The sequence below is a fragment of the Schistocerca americana genome, chromosome 2 (assembly GCF_021461395.2).
Source record: "Schistocerca americana isolate TAMUIC-IGC-003095 chromosome 2, iqSchAmer2.1, whole genome shotgun sequence".
Taxonomy (NCBI): domain Eukaryota; kingdom Metazoa; phylum Arthropoda; class Insecta; order Orthoptera; family Acrididae; genus Schistocerca; species Schistocerca americana.
Genome location: NC_060120.1, coordinates 882,583,467 through 882,607,236, shown reverse-complemented (window position 1 = coordinate 882,607,236; position 23,770 = coordinate 882,583,467).

Below are 23,770 nucleotides of genomic sequence, written 5' to 3'. Positions count from 1 at the left end.
CCCCCCTTCTAACAGCCGTGTACCGCAAGTCTCTAGAGGAACGGAGGGTTGCAAATGATTGGAAAAGAGCACAGATAGTCCCAGTCTTCAAGAAGGGTCGTCGAGCAGATGCGCAAAACTATAGATCTATATCTCTGACATCGACCTCTTGTAGAATTTTAGAACATGTTTTTTGCTCGCGTATCATGTCATTTCTGGAAACCCAGAATCTACTATGTAGGAATCAACATGGATTCCGGAAACAGCGATCGTGTGAGACCCAACTCGCATTATTTGTTCATGAGACCCAGAAAATATTAGATACGGGCTCCCAGGTAGATGCTATTTTTCTTGACTTCCGGAAGGCGTTCGATACAGTTCCGCACTGTCGCCTGATAAACAAAGTAAGAGCCTACGGAATATCAGACCAGCTGTGTGGCTGGATTGAAGAGTTTTTAGCAAACAGAACACAGCATGTTGTTATCAATGGAGAGACGTCTACAGACGTTAAAGTAACCTCTGGCGTGCCACAGGGGAGTGTTATGGGACCATTGCTTTTCTCAATATATATAAATGACCTAGTAGATAGTGTCGGAGGTTCCATGCGGCTTTTCGCGGATGATGCTGTAGTATACAGAGAAGTTGCAGCATTAGAAAATTGCAGCGAAATGCAGGAAGATCTGCAGCGGATAGGCACTTGGTGCAGGGAGTGGCAACTGACCGTTAACATAGACAAATGTAATGTATTGCGAATACATAGAAAGAAGGATCCTTTATTGTATGATTATATGATAGCGGAACAAACACTGGTAGCAGTTACTTCTGTAAAATATCTGGGAGTATGCGTGCGGAACGACTTGAAGTGGAATGATCATATAAAATTAATTGTTGGTAAGGCGGGTGCCAGGTTGAGATTCATTGGGAGAGTGCTTAGAAAATGTAGTCCATCAACAATGGAGGTGGCTTACAAAACACTCGTTCGACCTATACTTGAGTATTACTCATCAGTGTGGGATCCGTACCAGGACGGTCTGACGGAGGAGATAGAGAAGATCGAAAGAAGAGCGGCGCGTTTCGTCACAGGGTGATTTGGTAACCGTGATAGCGTTACGGAGATGTTTAATAAACTCAAGTGGCAGACTCTGCAAGAGAGGCGCTCTGCATCGCGGTGTAGCTTGCTCGCCAGGTTTCGAGAGGGTGCGTTTCTGGATGAGTTATCGAATATATTGCTTCCCCCTACTTATACCTCCCGAGGAGATCACGAATGTAAAATTAGAGAGATTAGGGCGCGCACGGAGGCTTTCAGACTGTCGTTCTTCCCGCGAACCATACGCGACTGGAACAGGAAAGGGAGGTAACGACAGTGGCACGTAAAGTGCCCTCCGCCACACACCGTTGGGTGGCTTGCGGAGTATCAATGTAGATGTAGATGTAGATGAAGTCACTCAACAGTGTAATGAAAATGCGAAGAAGTTACGCCTAGAGCTAACCGAGTATGTTGCTACTAAGCTTGATACTATTAAAGAGCAGGTCGAGTCAATCCCACAGATAGTGCAAGCACAAGAACAGATGCAATGTTCTATGCCGGTAATTCCGGTATTAGTTGAAATTCAAGATGAATTAAAGCAACAAGGAAATGAGACGTCAGCAGATATGCAGGATTTGAGACAATCACAAGAGAAGATTCCGAAGGACATCCAAAATTTGAATAAATCCATAAATAACATAAAGGAGAGACAAGACGAGGTTGATCATAAGGTAAACATTCTCGCTGGAAAATTCTCGCAGTTAAGTTTGGAAAGGCAAAGCATTTCTTCAGTCAATATTGAATAAATGGTCAGAGCAGCTATACAAACTATAACCTAGTGTTCTGAAGAAAATTTGTTTAATAAAGGCCAGAGAACAACTACGCGTAGAACTTAAACAATGGCTACACAAACTATGACCGAGAGTTCTGAAGAAAATTTGTAACTATAACCTACTGTTCTGAAGAAAATTTGTTTAATAAAGGCCAGAGAACAACTACGCGTAGAACTTAAACAATGGCTATACAAACTATGACCGAGAGTTCTGAAGAAAATTTGTTTAATGAAGGTTTGCGAGAAGCCAGAGAACAACTAGGCGAAGAACTTAAACAATGGAAAGAAAACATTGAGAAATCTTTAAATCTATCTTGAGAAGATTTGCGTTCCACGCAAGTAAGTGAACCCATAAACTATGACCGAGAGTTCTGAAGAAAATTTGTTTCATAAAGGTTTGCGAGAAGCCAGAGAACAACTATGCGAAGAACTTAAACAATGGGAAGAAAACATTGAGAGATCTTTAAATCTATCTCGAGAAGATTTGCGTTCCACGCAAGGAAATGAACCCATAACAAGATCTATCAATGAAGCTACATTATTTAACCGATCAAGTACAGAGAAGGACATTGATGCACAAGTTCGTTTTTGCAATCAACATCAATCACAACACTATGAGGGTAGTCATAATGACTGTAATTGTAAACGAAATACTGAGGAGAAAATGCTGAAACAACGTCAACTCCAGATCTACAACCCAGACAAGAAAAATGCTAATCCCTTAGTGTTTATGAGAAGTTTTAGGGGAATACTGCCAAAAAATTGGAGTGAGAGGCAAAAGGTTAGTTTCGTGATAGGTTATATTCAGGGGTCAGGAGCTATCTGGGCATCTGATATGATATCAACTTGGGACACATATGAAGATTTTGAACGAGTATTTTTATCCAAATACTGGTGCGAAGGAGTACAAGAACGTTTAAGCCAGGAGGTTTTATACCCGGAACCTTTTTCCTTTTCACGTGGGTCTTTAAAGAAATACTCTGAGAAATATATAAACAAATCGCGGTATTGGGATAAGCCTACGCCTCTACAAGACGTGATTGGCAAATTAAAATCTGGACTTCCGGCCAGCATCAGAAATGGAATGCTGTATATTAATGAGCATGACCTTGACTCTTTCATGACTACGCTTGACACTATAGATATGATCGAGGAAGATGAACATCGGCCAAGACAACCGGTTATGCAGAGGAGAGCGACTGAGGCGCCAAACGGAAACCGGAACGGAAATTGATTTAATAATTATTATACTAGGAATAGTCAGAGATTCAACGGAAACAATTGCAACGGAAGTGGAAATTTCAATAACAGTGCTGCGAGGGGCAGGTTCAGAGAAAATCAAACAGGCCGCAGATACAGCCCAATGTTTGGAAACGCAAGAGATTATCAGAACCAGCAGTTTTCAAACAATAATAATGCGTACAGAAATTCTGACCCTCGATTTGAAGCAAATAACACAACCAGTCATCAACAACAACCAATCATAACAGAAGTAGTAGATGATTCAAGAGGAAATAATAATCGACATTTAAACCGAAGAGGGCCCCTTTATACTCCGTAGAGTCGGCCGGGGAATACAAAAGGGGCAAACCTGTGTTAAACGAAATTAATTCCGTGGCAATGCTGAGATATAATAAAGGCGAATTAATGACAGATGAATTGACGAGAAACTTAGAGGCCTGTGTAGTCGAAGATAAAAGGGTTCCTGCGTCTGAGATCATCACAGAAGTGGGAGGAATTTTAACCAATGTTGTATTGGACACAGCTTCGTCTACAGACGTAGTATCCGGAACTCTGTTTTGCAGAATTAGTTAAACTAAGAAAATCCTGTCCTACCAGTACAAAATTGTCGAGTTATAGGTGAAGTGGGAGCAAAATCCCGGAACGTCAAGATACAAACGCTTAGACAGAAAAAATTGGGAAATGTAGCTAAACAATGCACATTCCTTGTAGTGGAAAAGTTGTTAGTAGGTTGTATTCTTGGCATTGGAACTTTGCAAGCCTGCAATTGCAAGTTGGACTTGGTAGAAGGAAAGGTGCATTTTAAAATCGAAGATCAATTTGTTACGCTGATCTTACTGAGAAAGGAGGCAGTATGTGAGCGATACTTCCGTGGTGCTGCTGTGCAGTTGATTTGTGCTGAAAAAAATAATATATACCGACTACCGATCAAGTCAATTCAAGTAGAGGATTTCAGAGAAACAGTCGAACAGAAGATTGCTGAGTCAGATTGCCTAACGGATAGTCAGAGGGAACAATTATTCAATATATGAACAGAATATGAGTCAGTTTTCGATGAAAAGCCCGGAATTATTGGAGGATATGTTTGTACATTACAGATTAAGCCCCATAAGACATTTTGCCGCACACACTATCCCATTCCCTGGCGATTAAAACAACCAGTTCAGGAAGAGACACAAAAAATGTTAAACTAGGATCTTATTGAACCGACGAACAGCCCATATTGTTCTCCGTTGCTAGTGGTACCAAAGCCAGGAGGAAAAGTTCGATTGGTATTAGATGCAAGGGAAATTAACAAAATTATAGTACCTGTGCGCACACATCCCGAGAACATCGATGAGTAAATAAAGAAATTTCAAGATGTTTCCTATTTAACCAGTATTGATTTGAGAAGTTCTGTGTGGCAAGTCCTGTTAGAAAAGGACTCAAGAAAATATACTGCTTTTATATATGGAGAGAGAAGCTATCAGTTCACGGTCGTTCCGTTTGGTCTCAATATCAGCTCTGGAGTTTTTATTTCTGCGCTGGACTATGCCCTTGGATCAGAACTACGTAGTCGAATAACAATTTTTGTGGACGATTTATTAATTGCCTCTAAAACTTGGGAGGAACGTGTACAACTTATTTCGAGGATTTTTGCTGTGTTCAAAGAAACTGGTATAACTGCAAATCTAAAAAAATCCCAATTTTCTCTACAGAGAATTAAATTCTTAGGACATACGATTAATGCAAAAGGCATTCTTCCAACAGAAGCAAAGATTAGTGCGACAAAAAATTTTCCAACTCCAGGAAACAGAAGACCACTGAAAGGCTTTATAGGCTTGGCTTCATTTTTTCGTCGATTTATTAAAACTCAAGCAATGAACTCTGAAGCACTAAACCGGCTCCTGAGGAAAGATGTACTTCAGCAATGGTCTAATGATTGTGAAATGGCTTTTTGTGAAATTAAGGATCAACTGATAAATGCTCCGTTATTATACCACCCTGATATGAATGTCGGATTCTGTTCAGCCACTGACTCATCAGATGTGGGATTAGGATCTTGTTTATTTCAAATTAGGTATATCGTTGGTGTAAAAACTTTTTGTCCAATTACATTTGCTAGCAGAGTTGTATCCATCTGTGAAAGATGCATAAACCACTACGGAATTGGAAGCTTTAGCAGTTATTTGGTCTTTGAAAATGTTTAATTATTATGTATATGGCTCGAGGATAACCGTTTATTGTGACCACCAATCACTAGCCTTTTTACAAACTTGTAAGTTGCTGCATCCTCGCTTGTCAAGGTGGACGCTGGCGCTGCAGGAAAATCAGTTTCAAATTATTCATGTAGCCGGAAATGAATATATTATAGCTGACGCGTTGTCAAGATCTCGAGAAGGAATAACACCTGAAATGGACGTAAATAATAAGGCAGAATTTCCAGCGCTTCTTCTTCAAGAAAATAATTACAAGTTATATTCATTTATGTAAGACAATGGCTCAGCTTCAGAAGAATGATCGGCGATGGAATGCTATAATACGACAATTCAATCAACAAAATCCTACGGTCAATTTGGAATACTACCGGCTTGAGAATAATATTTTATTTTTTAAATCTGGGAAGACTGAGAATCCAAAGTGGTGCGTCTGCATACCCGAAGAATATGAAGAACGATTAATTTGGTTTACACATTTGACCTGGGGTCATGTTGGTGTTGTAATGTATGCTAATAAGATTAGATAATATTGTTACTTCCCAAATATAAGGGGAAAAGTGCAAAAAGTCATACAGAAATGTGTTCTCTGTCAAAAGGCTAAGCCAGACAACAAGGGACATAAAATTGCGCTTCACTCAGTAATACCTGAAGCACCAAGATCACTTATATCATATGATATTTGTGGACCACTTCCTAGAGCCAGAGGTGGTGTTAAGTACATTATTGGATTCTGTGATGTGTTTACAAAATATGTTAAACCATATCCTATAAAATCAGCAACTGCAAGAGCTGCCACAGTAAAGTTTGTAACTGACTACATTCCTCATGCAGGGATTCCAAAATCTATAATCTCTGACAATGCGAAGATATTTACTGGATACTTATGGAGAAAATTAGTATCACAACTAGGAATAAAACAGATATTTACATCTTGCTACCATCCACAATGGAATTTAATTGAACGGGTTTTCCGAGAACTAAACATATTCATGAGAACGTACAGTCATGATAAACAAACTACCTGGATAAACTATTTGACCGAGTTTGAGCAGATTTATAATAATTTAGTTCTACAAACTTTACCCCGAATGAACTGATGTTCAGAGATAACGAAAGAAACTTTTGGGTAGATTACTTGCCTAAACTCGACGAAACCAAAATGTCATGGGAAGAAAAAATTCGCAATGCTCTCATTAATATCACGGCGAAAGCAAGACAGCGAAAGGAAATCCATGATAGAATCATTAAACGGATTCAGACTTTCAATATCGGATAGGAAATTCTTTTATGAAGACACATCAAGTCATCAATGTTGAAGAAGACCATCAGAAAATGGAATCTAATTTATACAGGCCCATATATAATAGTTGATATACCGAAACCTGGTGCGTATTTATTAGCATATCCGGATTCTGGAAGAATAAAAGGATTATTTCCCCATGTAGACCTAAAGAGGTACTTTTAAGGAAAGTGTTTCAAATTAAATGAAAAGTCTCTATGAAGTATTGGGTGTTGAAAAAATAATTGAAGTGCGAAGGACAGTATGCCTCAGCTACTGTGATAGGTTAAATGACAGCATGCCAAGCATCTGTGATAGTTTAATGAACAGTAAGCGATTGCTTCTGTGATAGTACAGGAATATTTAGAAAAGTATGTGGAACTGTAGCTATTGCTGCTGTGAAGACTTACGGGTTATCTGTCTACGCGATGATCACCAAATAAGCTTGTGCGTGTGAAATAATATACATTCAGGGAGTGTTAATCTCCAGTGATAATAAGTTTACTGAAACTGTATGATCGAATATGGCGCTTGCGTGTGAAGTTAGTGTTTGTAAACTGACAGTTCACAGGACAACAAATGAACTGCGTTCGGAAATTAGAATCGATTGCAACTGTCCACAGACATAAAGACTCGCTGTTTTTTTTTGGCGCGAGCTAAATTCTATTCAAGAGAATTTAATTAACTAGCTTACAAAATTAGAGTTAGTAAGAAAGTTCTTCATTGAATTTGTAATAATGTGTCATTTTCCAGTTGGATTTGTTTTTTGTTATATTGCATTCATATATGTTCATGAGAAAATGCGGCAGTCGGAGTATAAAAGAGAAAAATTTGATCGTCAATCACTACTAACAAAGATTAATTTCAGCTGGAGAGGTCATGCAGCAAGACTTAATTAATCATCCTCTTTCAGCAAAATTTCATTGTAATCATGTGTGAATAATATATATATATATATATTTAAATTGTCTCAAATAATAAAGTTTTTAATATTCTGACATGCTATCCAGATTCGTACTTGAAACCAAATGAGGAAAGATTCAAATCTACTTCCACCTGGAAAAGCCAACGAAACAAAAAAAAAAAAAATTAAAAACCTGGATTAGAACCTTTCGGCTTACTCAAGAAGATGGATGAAATTATCCATCTTTAAAAAAAAAATTGTTCCGATCTGGAGTTATGATATTGTGCAACTACAGTATCGATGTATCGATTAAGACACCTAGGTGTGGAAAGTATAAGACTAATGGATTTTCCCATTCCTCAGATGGAAAATTGGATGGATCAGGTCCATATTTGAGTTCAAAACGAATCTGGAGAAATTCGACTAACCCTTCTCCTCCAGGAATCTTTAATAGCTGACCATTCCTTAGACGAATTTCGATTGTTTCATGCCACAATCCTGAGTACCTGTTACTGAGGTTCCTTCTGGTCTCTCAAATCTGTTGCGTCTCCTGTCCGGTACGCCAATGCGACGCCTATCCTCCATGCCGTGTCCGATGTTCCTGTTCGATCAGTTTCACCGCAGTTCAGCAAGACATCGATGAAGAAAATTTTTCAGAAGATTGTAAAAAATTACCATGTCTAAAGATTTGTTTTGGCAATAAGGTAGATTTTATCTTTCCTATGAGTTCTAGAATATCTCTCAAATTTCTAAATTATTCTGTCTCTCCTATCATCTGTGATACCTAGTTGGGGTCTAAGCCTACAGGTGTTTTCCGGGGTTTCCCTGTCAAGGCCAGACCCTCAACAGGTAGACCTGATTAAATATTATATAAGTCCATCTTCCCTGGTTGTGTACGTGGGATGCGGGTATGCCCCAGTACACCTGAAAGCAACAACTAGGTATCTAGGTAACGAAGATCGGTGTTACCTATACCAAATCTCTTTCAATTCTTGTAATCAAAAAATCTTACTAACTTCTTAAAATTTATAGGAACGTATGTTCCACACATTCTAACGAGTTAACTAAGCCAATAGTTAGCTCGCAAAGTGGATACATATCAACTTTGCTCGCTGCGAGGGACGATGTAAAGTCTCTTGCAGCGGTCTCTATGCGATATTTTCAGAATTTTTTTATAAATAATATAACTCAGTACATATCTCGAAATATCTCTTCTTATCTTACCGATTCCTAAACTTTAATATACGATGATTATCAGTGCAAAGTAGTTTCAAGCCCTACTATTCCTTGGAGTGTGCATTTACTCCATGGAATATCTTCTCTACTATCTATGTTTTCTCTTATGAAAGGAATGAAGGAGATCTTGCCGATTACCCGGCAAGAACGAAGATGTATATGTATGTATTGTTGAGCTAGTCGCCATCTTGGATGATTATCAGTGCAAAGTAGTTTCAAGCCCTACTATTCCTTGGAGTGTGCATTTACTCCATGGAATATCTTCTCTACTATCTATGTTTTCTCTTATGAAAGGAATGAAGGAGATCTTGCCGATTACCCGGCAAGAACGAAGATGTATATGTATGTATTTTTTGAGCTAGTCGCCATCTTGATGAGATTCTGTATGACAAGGAATTTAATACATGAACTAAACTAAAGTAAGTGTGTTCGCGTATTATTTAACTGATTATTATTGACAGTGTCTGCTTACTACGCTGTGTTGCACGGGATCAGTGCGGAGTGTCTGATTTACACTGGACTAACCTGCCGTTTTATATGCTCAAGATATCCAGTTTATTACTTCCAATAAATAGGCTAACACGGTTTTTCCAGCAGATCTCCGGTCTTCCCCATGTGATCACCGAAAGTTACTAATTATTACAAATGTTTTCAGGAGATCGACTGACAATTTTCGTCGCACTGAGACTTCGAAATTGCTTCACTGCCTTATGGAATTTAAGTTAAGCTCAATTTAATCAGGATAGAACAGTATTGGACTGTGTGAATGTGATAATCCAGCTTTGTGAATGAAAAGTCCCTTAATATACGCATTGTTTTTTACTATCCTCATCAGTGAAGCTAAATCAGGCCGGTGTGAGAGAGGTTCTTAAATTTTAGATCCCACAAAAGATATTAAAATCGGTTGTGGAACCAACATCTTGTGTTTCAATTTGACCCAAAAATTTGAGAAACCCTGCCTGCAGAGTTATTATAATTAAAGTACCAGTTTCAAAACGTTGCAAAGAAAAGGGAGTACTGCTGCTCGGGATGACGTCAAATTTGAATGCAATATTATCAAAGAACGGGGAAACGTTACAGAAACAAAAAAACCTGTCACGAAAATTTTCTTACTAATGGTTCTGCAAGCGTCAAAACGTAAATGGTTTCGGCTAGAAATGACGGATGAATTACAAATACGATGGCTACAGTATGTGTTCCACATTAAACACATCATACTGTGCAATGTGCATGACCACACAAGTTTGACATTCAACACATGTGGCACTGTCGTGGAATCCCATCCACCACAGCAAGTTTATACCACATCAGATGGGCAAAATCTATTTTTAATTGTTCTGAGTCCAAAAACCACAAACACTAACACAGAACATCGGTTTCAATTGCCGTGACACAAAAAGCGGCATAAAAAGTAACAATTAAATCAATTGAACTTGAAACTTACTGGCAGATTAAAACTGTGTGCCGGAATGAGCCTCGAACTCGGGACTTCTGCCGTTTGTGTGCAAACGCCCTACCTTCTGAGATACCTAAGCACGAGTCGTCCTCACAGCCTTAATTCAGCCAGTATCTCGTCCCCTATCTTAAAAACTTCACAGAGGCTCTCCTATAGACCTTGCAGAACTAGCACTCCTTTCTTCCTCGAAATCTAGTTCTGCAAGGTCTGCAGGAGAGCTTCTGTGAAATTTCGAAGGTAGGAAACGAGGTAATGGTTGAAATGAAGCTGTTACGATGGGTCCTGAGTAGTGCTTGGGTAGCTCAAATGGTAGAGCACCTTCCACGAAATGCAAGGATCCGGAGTTCCAATCTCGGTCCGACACATAGTTTTGATCTGCCAGGAAGTTCCATATTAGTGAGCATTCCATTGCAGAGATCCATTCTATTTTCACTTGGACAGATGCCAAAACTTGTAACAACGAAATCGCTTTTTAGCTGTCCAGAGGCCAAAACCAGCATAAAAGTAAGAGTGACATCGGTTTTTAATTGCCCTGAGACCACAAACCGATTAAAAGGGAACAATGAAATCGGTTTTTATTTGTTGCCGTCATGGTTAATACAAATGCATAGGAATTATTCATGTGTACCACCAGCACTAGAAGAATTTACAGAAAATGTATATTAATGCACTTATGTAACAATAAGCAATTGGTCTCTGTTTCAAAGTGTTGACAAGTAGACCGCCTGGATATATGATGTAGGTTTCCATATATTCCAGAGCACGAAGCTGCCCATACATGCAATTAAAACATTTGAAAGATCCTCATAAGATATAGAAAAATACAAAACGTACACAATAACAAAATACATGATAGTATAAATTAAGAAAACATTTCAAAATCCTAAATAGAAATTTATTAACCTGGGAGAATGATAACATTAAGTGAAACGACTCTTAATATTTAAGGCTCATAGAACAGACACTAGTTAATGTGATATCAAAAGACAAACAAAATAGCTTATAGCCAAGTGTCCATGTATATGTGTATATATAAATATACGACAGTAATATATGCTTATTTCAACTTTATGGCTATATCACTGAAAGAACAAACCAAGTTTGCAAATTAAATAAAGTTATCTGTGGTCAGTCTTGCAAAGACCATGCACATGAATACGCGATTCACCCCACCGTGGTAGGCAGGAAGCTCAAAGCGTTGCTTTAAAATGTTTGACACATAATTAATTTTTTTTCGGTGCTCCACTCGCTGTGAAGTGAACGACTTAGACAACTGCTAGTGTCGTACGCGCAGCATAAGTCGATGTAAGTGTAGCCCGACGTCTCGGACTGTGGAATGTAGCTCACACCAAATTGATGGTAGAATCGGGCAGTACGGTAGTTTGCAGTTTTCACCAGTGCCACGAGGTGGGGCTCCAAACGCCGATTAAATGTGGAGGAGAGAGCATTCGTAATTCCTGAGAACTTTCTCTACGTACCTTGCTTAAATCGTTTAAGTTAAATAAACTGATGATGTTAATTTATCCAGTTTTTTTACCTGAATGTTAATCATAGCTCTATGTAGTGGCCCATAAACAAAGTCGTCCAGTTGTAGAAACTTTGTGTTAGTTGGTTATTTATAGAAATAACCCAAAGGTGTCAAGTGTTTCACTCCCACAGGAAAGAAACAGATTATTCCGGCCATGGAATGTGGAGTGATGAACCGAATGTTGGGAAAACTGCCGGCCTTTCAGGCTGTCGACAACTCTGACGCAGGAAGATCATATTACTGAAATTGTTTCATACTGGATGAGAAATTACAATTGATTGACCAAGAAATAACGCTAAATTTTTTTAATTCATACTGCAAACTGATGAACAGCATTGTGGAAGAATTACATTTCCTCAACATTCTGCCTGTGAATCTCTACCTGGCATTTCCTTTTCCTACAGTTTGTTATATGTTGTTGTTCCGCTTTAGATCGCTCTGAATGGTTTCTCGTAAGTCTTTTACGGTGGTTACTCGTCTCAGTGACCTGTCGGCAATACTTTATCGTACAGAAGCGGATGTCTACGCTTACTTTCGTGCACTACATCACACTAACAGAGTTATTACAAATGATTGAAGCGATTTCACAGCTCTACAATAACTTTATTATTTGAGATATTTTCACAATGCTTTGCACACATATACAAAAACTCAAAAAGTTTTTTTAGGCATTCACAAATGTTCGATATGTGGCCATTTAGTGATTCGGCAGACATCAAGCCGATAATCGAGTTCCTCCCACACTCGGCGCAGCATGTCCCCATCAATGAGTTCGAAAGCATCGTTGATGCGAGCTCGCAGTTCTGGCACGTTTCTTGGTAGAGGAGGTTTAAACACTGAATCTTTCACATAACCCCACAGAAAGAAATTGCATGGGGTTAAGTTGGGAGAGCGTGGAGGCATGACACGAATTGCTGATCATGATCTCCACCACGACCGATCCATCGGTTTTCCAATCTCCTGTTTAAGAAATGCCGAACATCATGATGGAAGTGCGGCGGAGCACCATCCTGTTGAAAGATGAAGTCGGCGCTGTCGATCTCCAGTTGTGGCATGAGCCAATTTTCCAGCATGTCCAGATACACGTGTCCTGTAACGTTTTTTTCGCAGAAGAAAAAGGGGCCGTAAACATTAAACCGTGAGATTGCACAAAACACGTTAACTTTTGGTGAATTGCGAATTTGCTGCACGAATGCGTGAGGATTCTCTACCGCCCAGATTCGCACATTGTGTCTGTTCACTTCACCATTAAGAAAAAATGTTGCTTCATCACTGAAAACAAGTTTCGCGCTGAACGCATCCTCTTCCATGAGCTGTTGCAACCGCGCCGAAAATCCAAAGCGTTTGACTTTATCATCGGGTGTCAGGGCTTGTAGCAATTGTAAACGGTAAGGCTTCTGCTTTAGCCTTTTCCGTAAGATTTTCCAAACCGTCGGGTGTGGTACGTTTAGCTCCCTGCTTGCTTTATCCGTCGACTTCCGCGGGCTACGCGTGAAACTTGCCCGCACGCGTTCAACCGTTTCTTCGCTCACTGCAGGTCGACCCGTTGATTTCCCCTTACAGAGGCATCCAGAAGCTTTAAACTGGGCATACTATCGCCGAATGGAGTTAGCAGTTGGTGGATATTTGTTGAACTTCGTCCTAAAGTGCCGTTGCACTGTTATGACTGACTGATGTGAGTGCATTTCAAGCACGACATACGCTTTCTCGGCTCCTGTCGCCATTTTGTCTCACTGCGCTCTCGAGCACTCTGGCGGCAGAAACCTGAAGTGCGGCTTCAGCCGAACAAAACTTTATGAGTTTTTCTACGTATCTGTAGTGTGTCGTGACCATATGTCAATGAATGGAGCTACAGTGAATTTATGAAATCGCTTCAATCATTTGTTGTAGCCCTGTATATACGTAGAGGGTTCCTGCACCATATGACGTTACAAATCAAATCTTCACAACAAAACCGGATTTTAACATTAAAATAGTCACGTTCTTGCTCTCTTAAATCTGAACATTCCAAATGATTTTAGCTAAAATCATCCCAGCTGTGAATATATTTCTGAAGCAATTGCTTTCCTACATTTTAATATTCCAAACGATTTTAACTAAAATAAACCTATTTGTGAATATGATTCCGAAGTAATTTTCTCTAAGTTTCAAATTTTATAGTCTGTTATATATTTTAACTGGAACATCTATAAAAAAGAAAATAAAACCATACGGCATTTTACACCAATATAACCAGAAAGTGTTATGAAATACAGACGTAGTGATAGTTTATTACTAATTACGCCCACATAAAATATATTTTTAACTATTACGATAACTATAATCAAATGCACCAAAGTTCATATGCAGGGTGATTCAAAAGGGACTATACATACTTCGTGGGTGTAATGTATGTATCAAAATAGGAGAAAGACGTTAAACTCTCATCCGAAATTTCTTTATTTCACAATTATGCAGGAGAGTAGAGACCACAAGCACAGCACAAACAACAAAAAACTAGTGGCTCTCAGAAAGCAAAGACATAAAGGGATGCTAAACTCTGTTCAGGTATGTACTGCACATTTACCCATGGACGTGTGCAAAATCACGTCCACCTACACATAGACAGTGAAGCGCTCGACGACCTACCTCTCTGAGAATGTTGCGCGCTCTGTTCATCTCATTCTGCCCAGTTTCACAGTTCTTTTAAATTCGCAGTTATAGCTGTGCAACATTGTCAGTTGCAACACCATACACTAGCTGGATGAGACGGCCCAAAAGGTAGAAGTTCAGGGCTTAAGATCCGGAGATCTGGCCGGCCAAGCAACTGTCCCTCCACGACATAGTCACTTTTCGGAACAATCACCACTGAGAAACTGTCTTGCCTCCCGACTGAAATATGCAAGGGCGCCAATCGATATGCAACCGATCACGACGCGACAATGGCGCCAGTACTGGCATATGAAGTTATGCCATCACAAATGAGTTTGTCCACCATAACTCGGAAATAGAGTAGTTTCAGATAAAACTTTATTATCATTTTGCTCTTATTTTCATCCATACATTACACCCACAAAGTTTGTACAGCTACTTTTGAATCACCCTGCATATTCCACTTCCTTTTTAACAGGCACAATCAGTAGCACTATGGTCACGGTATCACATTGCCCAAATTTAGAAAACAAAAAAAATTAAAATTTTGTCTCTGTTGACGCCTTGTTTGCACTAAACACCCAGTTTGTATTAGCTCATACTTTTACCTGATGTACATCACGCAATAACTTTTACCTCCATTTTTGCTAACCGTGGTGTTTGGTTTCAATATATTTTTCTTCAAATGGTGTGATGTGTTACCATGTGTTTGGTTTAGTATTTCATGCATATACATGACAGTGAGAACAACATTTTGGCATCCTTATGTATCCAATAATATATGCTGGTGTGAATTTTGTGTATGTATTGTGATAAATTGTTTTTTAAGAGTATGTTGTTAATTTTTGCACAGTTTATATTTCGATACTACCCTACTTTTATGTGGCGTCACACTCTTTATACCCACCGTTCTAGCTCAGACACATCCATTTGCATTTTTCAACGTTACCTTCCCTCGTTCTTTTGCATTTACATTCAACTGACCGCTAAGGAACAGTTTGTTTTTTATTGTGATAGCACTACATTTTGTAAGTGATGAATTACATGATGTACCCAATATTGGTTCCTAAACTTTAATCGCAGAAGCCAATTGTTTGTCGACGTATATTGGTCGATAGTTGTTAAAAACCTTTTCTTATCTCTTGGTATCTTCTATGTATAAAAAAAAATTGTTGGTGAATGCCACTTTAACACCTAATTTCTCTCATTAACCAGTCTATAACCACTTCATGTCCTTTACTCGATGTACATCATGGAATAATTTTTACTAGCGGTTTTTTATCTTTGTTACTTGGTTCTATACAGTCTTTCAAATAATGTGATGCGTTACTATGTTACTACATTTGCTTAAGGTAAGATGACAAACATGTTCTTGAGAGGATCGTTTTGGCACCCTCATGGTCCGACAAGGTGTGTTCCGTAATGTGTGTCGTTCATACTCGCAATCTTTTGTGATTTTGTTACCTCCTGTCACTAGTTACCCGTTTCAGCGAAATACAGGACGAACACACAAACATAGGTTTATGTGAATAACATTTCATCTGCAAGCAGATTCTGCTGGTTCGTCAGTAGTAATACATTTAAAAAAATATAGTGTGAACTGAATTTATATTGATTACTGTTGTACAAAATATTTCTGTAGGTTGGCTTCTGTGTGGTTTCAAGCACTAATGGCTTATGATATAGTCTTTGGTTGCTGACTGTCTGATATACAACACATCAACTAATTGTGGTATGAAGTAACATATGTAATGTGCCTCTGAAATTTGCTATCGATAGTTCTACAGTATTTGGATGTATGTGTATCTTTGTAAACATCATACCAGCTGCTGTTGATGTTCGAACTGTAGTATTTAGAGGAAAGTTACCAGTAAGTCGTTCAAAGTTCTCACGCTGTTGCGAATCTATTGTAAATATAAAGTAGGAACATAACGTCTGCTTTTTATATGTAGTGAAAAATAAATTGACAGTTACGACATGTAATACGTAATATCATACATAATACAGGAACTTTTCACGGTAAGATGGTATGTTAATGTGAGTTGTGTAACATATTACTTACGGATGGTGATGTATGGAGATGCATGCAGACATGTGATACTGTTCTACGTTGGTTTTACAGCTGCTGGAAAATGGCAAGACGTCCAAATTAGCTAACTGCACGATGTAAATATAGATCGTTTACATTATAGCCAACTGTGGACCATGTTTTCTTTTCGAAACGGAATTAATAAAGCATAATTCTAAACTTCATTACAACTTGAGCCGAGTGACTTATGAACTGTGTCGTCCTGTCCGATTCTTAAATGGTATGGGATACAAGGCGCGAAAGAGGAGCGTTTCGTTATGAGTTTGGATGATAGCTGTGTCGACCAGCAGCAGAATGGCAAGTAGTGCAGTATAGAATGTATACCGTGATGAAACCGTAGTGAAGGCCGCTCGTATGGTATTATTACAGAATACTGAACTGTTCAAATAATTTAATCTGAGCGGAAGGTCATATATTGTCTCAAATGACACAGTATGCGAATATTCATAGTACTGTCCTGCCCGAGGCATCGTTAGCTTTCTGAAAATGTTACAGCAAGCGAACGTCCTACATCATTAAGATGAGAGTCAACCATTTCACTTGCAAAGAATTCTTCTTGCCCTCTTCTGTATACAGCTGCAGGTTATTGGCACATTAAATAGTGCTGTCACATGAGCCTCATATCTAGATATCGCACTTTCAAAGCTTCGATGGGATGTTGGCGAAAATAACACCTGCTGCTGAAAGTCACCAGTTGTTCATCAGCTGGAATAGTCTCACGAGGTTCGTATGCATCATGTAATGTGCTTACTCTGTGATTAGATGCTGGATTTCATAAATAACTCGAACGTAGAGTGGAAAGCATTTACATTACATTTCTGTTGATCTTGATCCGTCCTTCACTATCTTTAGTGCTGGCTGCCTGCTATGTAATGTAACAGAATTTTCTACCCATATTTCTCTTCTATTTATGAACCTGAGATCAACCGAATTTACTTAATTATTGTTATTATTATTATTGCTGCCACTGTAACCCAATAGTATACCACACTTCCTTACTTCAAAACATTCTGATTTGAGATGTCATCAACTTCAGGAACAACAGTTTCCAAAACTCTGACATGGTCCTCAGAATCGTCGACTGATTCAGTGCCATCCGGAAATACCAGCATCTACCTCTACATCGTCGTCACATGATATTTCACTTAATTCCTTTATTTCAGGACTACTCAAATGTTTTCTACTCAAGATGTATATCTAAGACACACTGAGGCAAAATACTAACATCTGAGGAAATAAACAACAACAGCAAAGGCAAGAAACCATAACAATAAATACAAAAATTAGTGGAAAAACTTAGTTTCTTTGTTGCAGGTGTTTCGTAAGACATGTTCAACGTAACTGCCGTCATTGTATTTTCGTAATGTCATATCCAAGGAAGAAAAAAAGACGGTTTAGATTTGGCTCATACTGACCTCTGAATACTCAGTGCAAAAATCAAGAATAAACTTTAATGTGCTGTATACATAAAACTGTACAAAACATCATTGGATAGAACTGATTAACAGAGAGAAAGTCATATAGTTTAAAAATAATAGTTTTAAAAACAAGGGATACATATATTTCAGATCTGATAGCAGCATCATATTAATTGTAATGGTAGTAGGAGGGTTACGTAGGGCAGGCGATGTAAGTTACGATGTGTATTTCAAGGTACATGAAATATTTTCTGGGACACTTCTATATTGCCATCGCTAAACAACCGATGATTCATATCCTAACGACGTTTAGAGCCCACACATACCTGAGGCGAGAACTGCCCTCTGCTTTTAGTTAAATATCTGATAATAGTTGCAATTCTATTACTGGTACCTCGAGCTGTTGTATGTAGTTTCAATACTGCGTAAAGATGTGGGGGAGAAACGGTACTAAACAGAGCAAAAGAACTTAACTTGCTGATAGAAACAGGACGGCACTAAAGAGGATGAATACCATTTGTGGACGTTTCATTCAGAACATAGTGCCAGGGAAAATGTATAGACAAAAACGCTGGTGCCAAAAAAATTAATGATGGTTCCGCAATAACCAGAGTATAGGTTAGCCACGCAAGCGCCAACATCGTAACATTGAACTACCCACTTATTGAAAGGTGTGTGTCGTCTGACGTATCGGCTTGTATGTTGATGACCCGTTCACGACTCATTTGCTAACAGATATCAACACTAGTGTACATACTGAAACGTCCACTGTAGAAAATGGTAGGCTTTTTTAAGAATTTGGACCGTTTTATAGTAGCTATCAGTGATTCCTATCGTCATGTGGAAGGGCATGTTGTACGGTCCATCAAATAAGTTAACCTGTTTAACATCATTCAATGGTGCAGGGATTGGCCCAGAATGGAAACATATTTTCTAATAGGATAGTACCTTCTGTCATTCGGCTGGAAATATCAATTGTTTGTTTGAGAAGCATGATGGTTAAAAAAAACACGTCTACAGTTTCCACGATTGTGGTCTAAATTGCAGACGCAGTTAAACGTCCCATTACCCTTCCGCAGCCTGTTCGCTAAATTTACAACAACGCAAACAAACGACCTGCTGCAGTCACTGTCGGCGGTATTAGTTCGCCAAGTTTCGCTATTCTGTACGATTGAAAGGTCGTCTGCAGAAAGATCTGTGTTAAAAAATACGTCATGTGATAATCTCAAGCTTAGATCAGTTCGTTGTCTCCAGGTCTCAGTCGTGTCGTCGAAGTATATATCAAAATGTGTAAGTAGTAACCTACATCCTCGTCGGATCTCTTGGCTGACAGATATGTCTCTGTATGTCTCTGTCATCTTTATTATATGGTGAGAATATCCATTCTTGTCTAATAATTTTCATAAGAATTTTCTGTCTAAATTGCCGATGGCTTTCTCTAAGTTTAAAAACACGACGTGTGTTTTCCTACTGAACCATGTTTCTCTGTAACTTGTTTAAGCGTGAAAACATTATTAGTACATCATCTCGTTTCTGTGAAACAATTTGTTTCTTCAGATAGATTTTCCTAAATAATTTTTAAGCGTTTAACTATTATCTTGGCCTAAAGCCCATACGCAGTATCCACTAATGTTATACCTCTGTAATTACTGTATTAATTTAGTTTACCTTCTTTCAAGACTGATGACATCTGCAAGTGCGCGTGGTTTCCGGATTTTGCCTTTTTTCCGACACGACACGTACTGCCTATATGAAAAAAGCTTAAGCTATAAATTAATGCTCCATACTTAACTAACTCTCCATTTATGCCGTAAGGTTCTGTTGCTTTCTGTATTTGTTTTTTTTCTGAGACCGTAACCTCGTAAGACTAACAGTAGAGAAAGAGGAGATCCATCGAAGAGCAGTGCATTTAAAGATTGATGGATCTTGACTAATAAAGAACTGTTTATAAGAATCCAATGTCTTTCAACATTCATAGATCGCTTATCTCCATCCTTCTCCATCCTGACTATGTCAGGAATCAGCAGCAACGCTTTTCGTCGCAGTGTGGTATAGGCAGTTCGAGGACGTCATAGAGATGCTCAACAAACTCCATCGGCAGGGGCTACAAGAGAGGCGTTGTGCGTCGCAGAGTGTATCACTATTGAAATTCTGATTGGGTGCGTTCCGGCAAGAGTCGGGCAGTATACTACGTACGTTTTGTAAAATGACCTCAACGAGGAAATTCGAAAAATTAGAGCTAATGCAAAGATTCATCGGCAATCACTCTACCTCTGTCTATGGGACAAGGGAAAGGGAATCAAATAGTGGTACGAGGAGTACCCTCCGCCACACAACATCAGGTTTCTTGTGGAGTATTGATGAAGGCGTGTTTTATTCATGGTCTCTTTTAGTTTTTGAATCGCTTGAGAGAGCCCTAATATGGTTTATCCATTTCAGGGAGCTCCTTCTCAAATGCTTGGTCTTAACTACGCTAGAGCTGTTTATAACGTACTACTCACTTACCTTCGGATTTCTTTTTTTCAGTTTTATTTAAAAGATAGATCACCTTGTAAGCAATGGGCTACCTTTCTCGGATATCTTTTTCAATCCTGTTCACAAAATTATTTCACAATTCTTCATTTCTTTTCCTGACAATGGTGTTTATTTCTTTTCCCTTCGTATACTTGTTTCGCAGTTTCTGTTTTCGTCTGTAAATGAATCTGGTACACTCCTTTCTTTTTCTGAATTGCATTTGTGATATCTTCGCCCCATTTTTTAATCCCTTCTTATTTCATCATTTACTCTTTTTTACTCACTGACGCGCTAGCGCTTTGTTCAATGCGAAACTTTATTTTTGCCATACTGTTTCTAAACTATCGTTTCTATCCGTCTAGTTTAGGCAAACATTCAATCTGCTTTACTCTGTCAATCTATAATACGCAGACCTTGAAACATTCTTCCCTTCTTGTCTCAAGTCTTTCTGTTTTCTTCCATCTAGTCGGCATATCTACTTTGGCTACTACTAAGTAGTGGCCCGAGTAAAAGTTGCTACCACTGAAAGCACAGAAAGCACAGACGATATTTTGCTGTTGGTAGACGCCTAATCTTTTGTGGTGCAGAGGCGATAGGTCCCAAAGAACATTAGTTGGGATCATTAAAATATGTACCTACTTCATTTGCTATTGTATTGCACGGACTGTTTACTTGGAAAATGTTGGTTTGGCTTGAGAATAGGAATAACTCGAAACCGGTCACCGACTACTAAACATAAATTTTAGTTGTAACTCTAGGTGTCTCTTCTTGCATCACAATGTAAAATGAGTGTTTCGCAATATACCCAGCACGCTGGAGCTATGCAACATAATCTCTTATTGATTTTTGTCCCCCGCACGCCAATTGTGTTTCAGTATATCTACCTTCAAAAAAAGACTAACAGTATTTATCAATCAATTTTTTTGATGCAAAATGTATAAGACAAAGTCGATTACCATTTTTCGCACTGGGGTTTCCTATTCTGTCATTGAAAACGCCGCAGATTCGTACGTGGTCCGCTTTGTTGAATTTGGGTACTTCTCTTTGAACGGTTTCATAGAAAGCTTCAGTCTCTCTTTTTTTCAGTCTCCAATAAACCGAATATTGCTGTTGTGATTCTCTCATTTACGTAAGTGTAATTTTCGATTTTATACTCCCATTCATTATGTCTACTATACCTTTTAACTCCGCTACTGGCGCTCTTTTCATTTTCTGCAACGCTTTAAATTATTAGGTATTCATCTAAGTCTACAGTTCCTCTCAACTTCTTCTTTGTTTCTGTAATTATTTCTACACTAATATTACTTTCTTTGAGTTCCTCAGAGGACTGTGTTTCTTTTAAGTCTAGGCTTCTCACACTCCAAGTCGCAAAGTTGAGCTCTTTCAGTGTTAAAAATACTTTGTCCTTTTCTTGCTTGGGTCGTCTTGTATTGAATCGATCCGCCTGCGTTCTTTGAAGATAATGAGTGAATTAAAGTTCTCGCTAAGCGATGCCATGTGGCAGTCAAGCTAGACGTGCGCGGGGACGCCATTTTTTGGCCTCATGACTTGTCAGTAATGTTTTATAAAGCTTTACTTCATATACTCTTTGACAAGCAATCACCTAAGCGCAAGGCAGGAGCTACTTAATTTTTCTTCGGGAAGAGTGACTTCACTATGTGGAAGAGCCCTCCCGGCCTCATATCTGGGCCCTCCTGAAGACCACATGATTCACAGGTTCAGAGTCCTCGTTGCGGACTGCTGCTCGTCAGGTGTCAACCTTTCGGTCGGTTTGGCACGTGTGACCCTGTCGGGAGGTTAAGTTCCCGCCAGCAAAAATCGTCAAGGTGTAACGGAAAACGCAAAACTTCTCACCACTGTAAGGTGGAAATCTTCGAAGAAAATTCTCTTGCACGTTAATAATTCAAATGCAGTCCTTTTGGTAACTGGGTATGTTGACTCCTACATTCCCTGTATGTACGTAGTATTAACTCAATAGCAGAGGCTTCTCTCAGTTATTGCTAATATAAAATATATTTCATTAATAAACTTTAATTTTTTCGTTGGAGCTGAACCTGTGCACCTCCCTCAATCTTCTAATTAACTGGGATCCACTGTAATTCGGAATGGTGTTGATTGCGTCCCACGGTCCAAATAGAGTGAGCTCTAAATTAAATTCCTGGCAGTTCGTAAATTTCTGCTCCAAAAGACAGAGCCAGTTACTAACTTCCGAGAATTCAATGTCGAACTGTTTACAACCGGCTTCCCGGTGTTTGGGACAGAGAAAGAGGGATTACATTATGTTTGGTACAAGTTGTATTATTTTAGCGATAATTGCCTTCTTAGACAGTTCTAGCCTACTTTTCACTTCGTCCTTGCTTCTATCGTCACATCGTAACTATAAATTCATTCGCTCGACTCTGTGGCAGGGTGCGAGTGGTTTACCATCGACCTATCGTACTCCTCCAGTTAATGTGGTCTATGACATGTGACAGAAAAAAAGGTAGACTGATGCGTCAAATACTTAACAAATATTATGAATAAGTCGCGATGACTCATCATATACAAATGTCAAAACGAACGTAGGTGAAAGTAAAAGCAAAGGTGGGAACATTAAACGTGCAATGGGAATTTCACTGTTAAATACAGAGAAGAGAGCGGATAGTTGGAAAGAGTACACTGAGAACACTGGAGACGTCTACGAGGGGAAAGACTTGCCTGATATGATAGAAGAAGAAACAGGAGTCGATATAAGAGAGATAGATAATCCAGTATTGAGATCAGAACAGAAAAGAGCTTTGGAAGGGTTAAGAGCAAATAAGTCAGAAGGGACAGGTAACATTCGATCAGAATTTCTAAAATTATAGAAAAAGTGGTAACGGAAATGCCGTGTGGCTAGGACCCCCCGTCAGGTAGACCGTTCGCCTGGTACAAGTCTTCCGAGTTGACACCACTTAGCGACTTGCGTGTCGATGGGGATGAAACAATGATGATAGGAACAACACAACACCCGGTCCCTGAGCGGAGAAAACCTCCGACCCAGCCGGGAATCGCACCCGGGCCGTTAGGTATGACATTCCGTCGCGCTGTCCTCTCAGCTAACAGGGCAGACGGGAAAAGTGTTAACCAAACGACTATTCACATTGATGTGTAGAACGTATTAGTCTTGCGATATACTATCAGACTCCCAGAACAGTATCATCTACACAATTCTGAAGCTAGCATGATCGCGTAAGTGCGAGGATTATTCCACAGTCGACATAGCAGCTCATGCATCCCAGTTTCTGACAAGGATAATACACAGAACAATGGAAAAGAAAACTGGCCATCTGTTACATGCCGATGAGTTTGGCATTAGGAAAGGTAAAGGCAGCATAGAGGCAGTTCTGACGTTGCGGCTGTTAATGGAAGCAAGGCTGAAGTAAAATCAAGACACGTTCATCGTAATTGTCGACTTG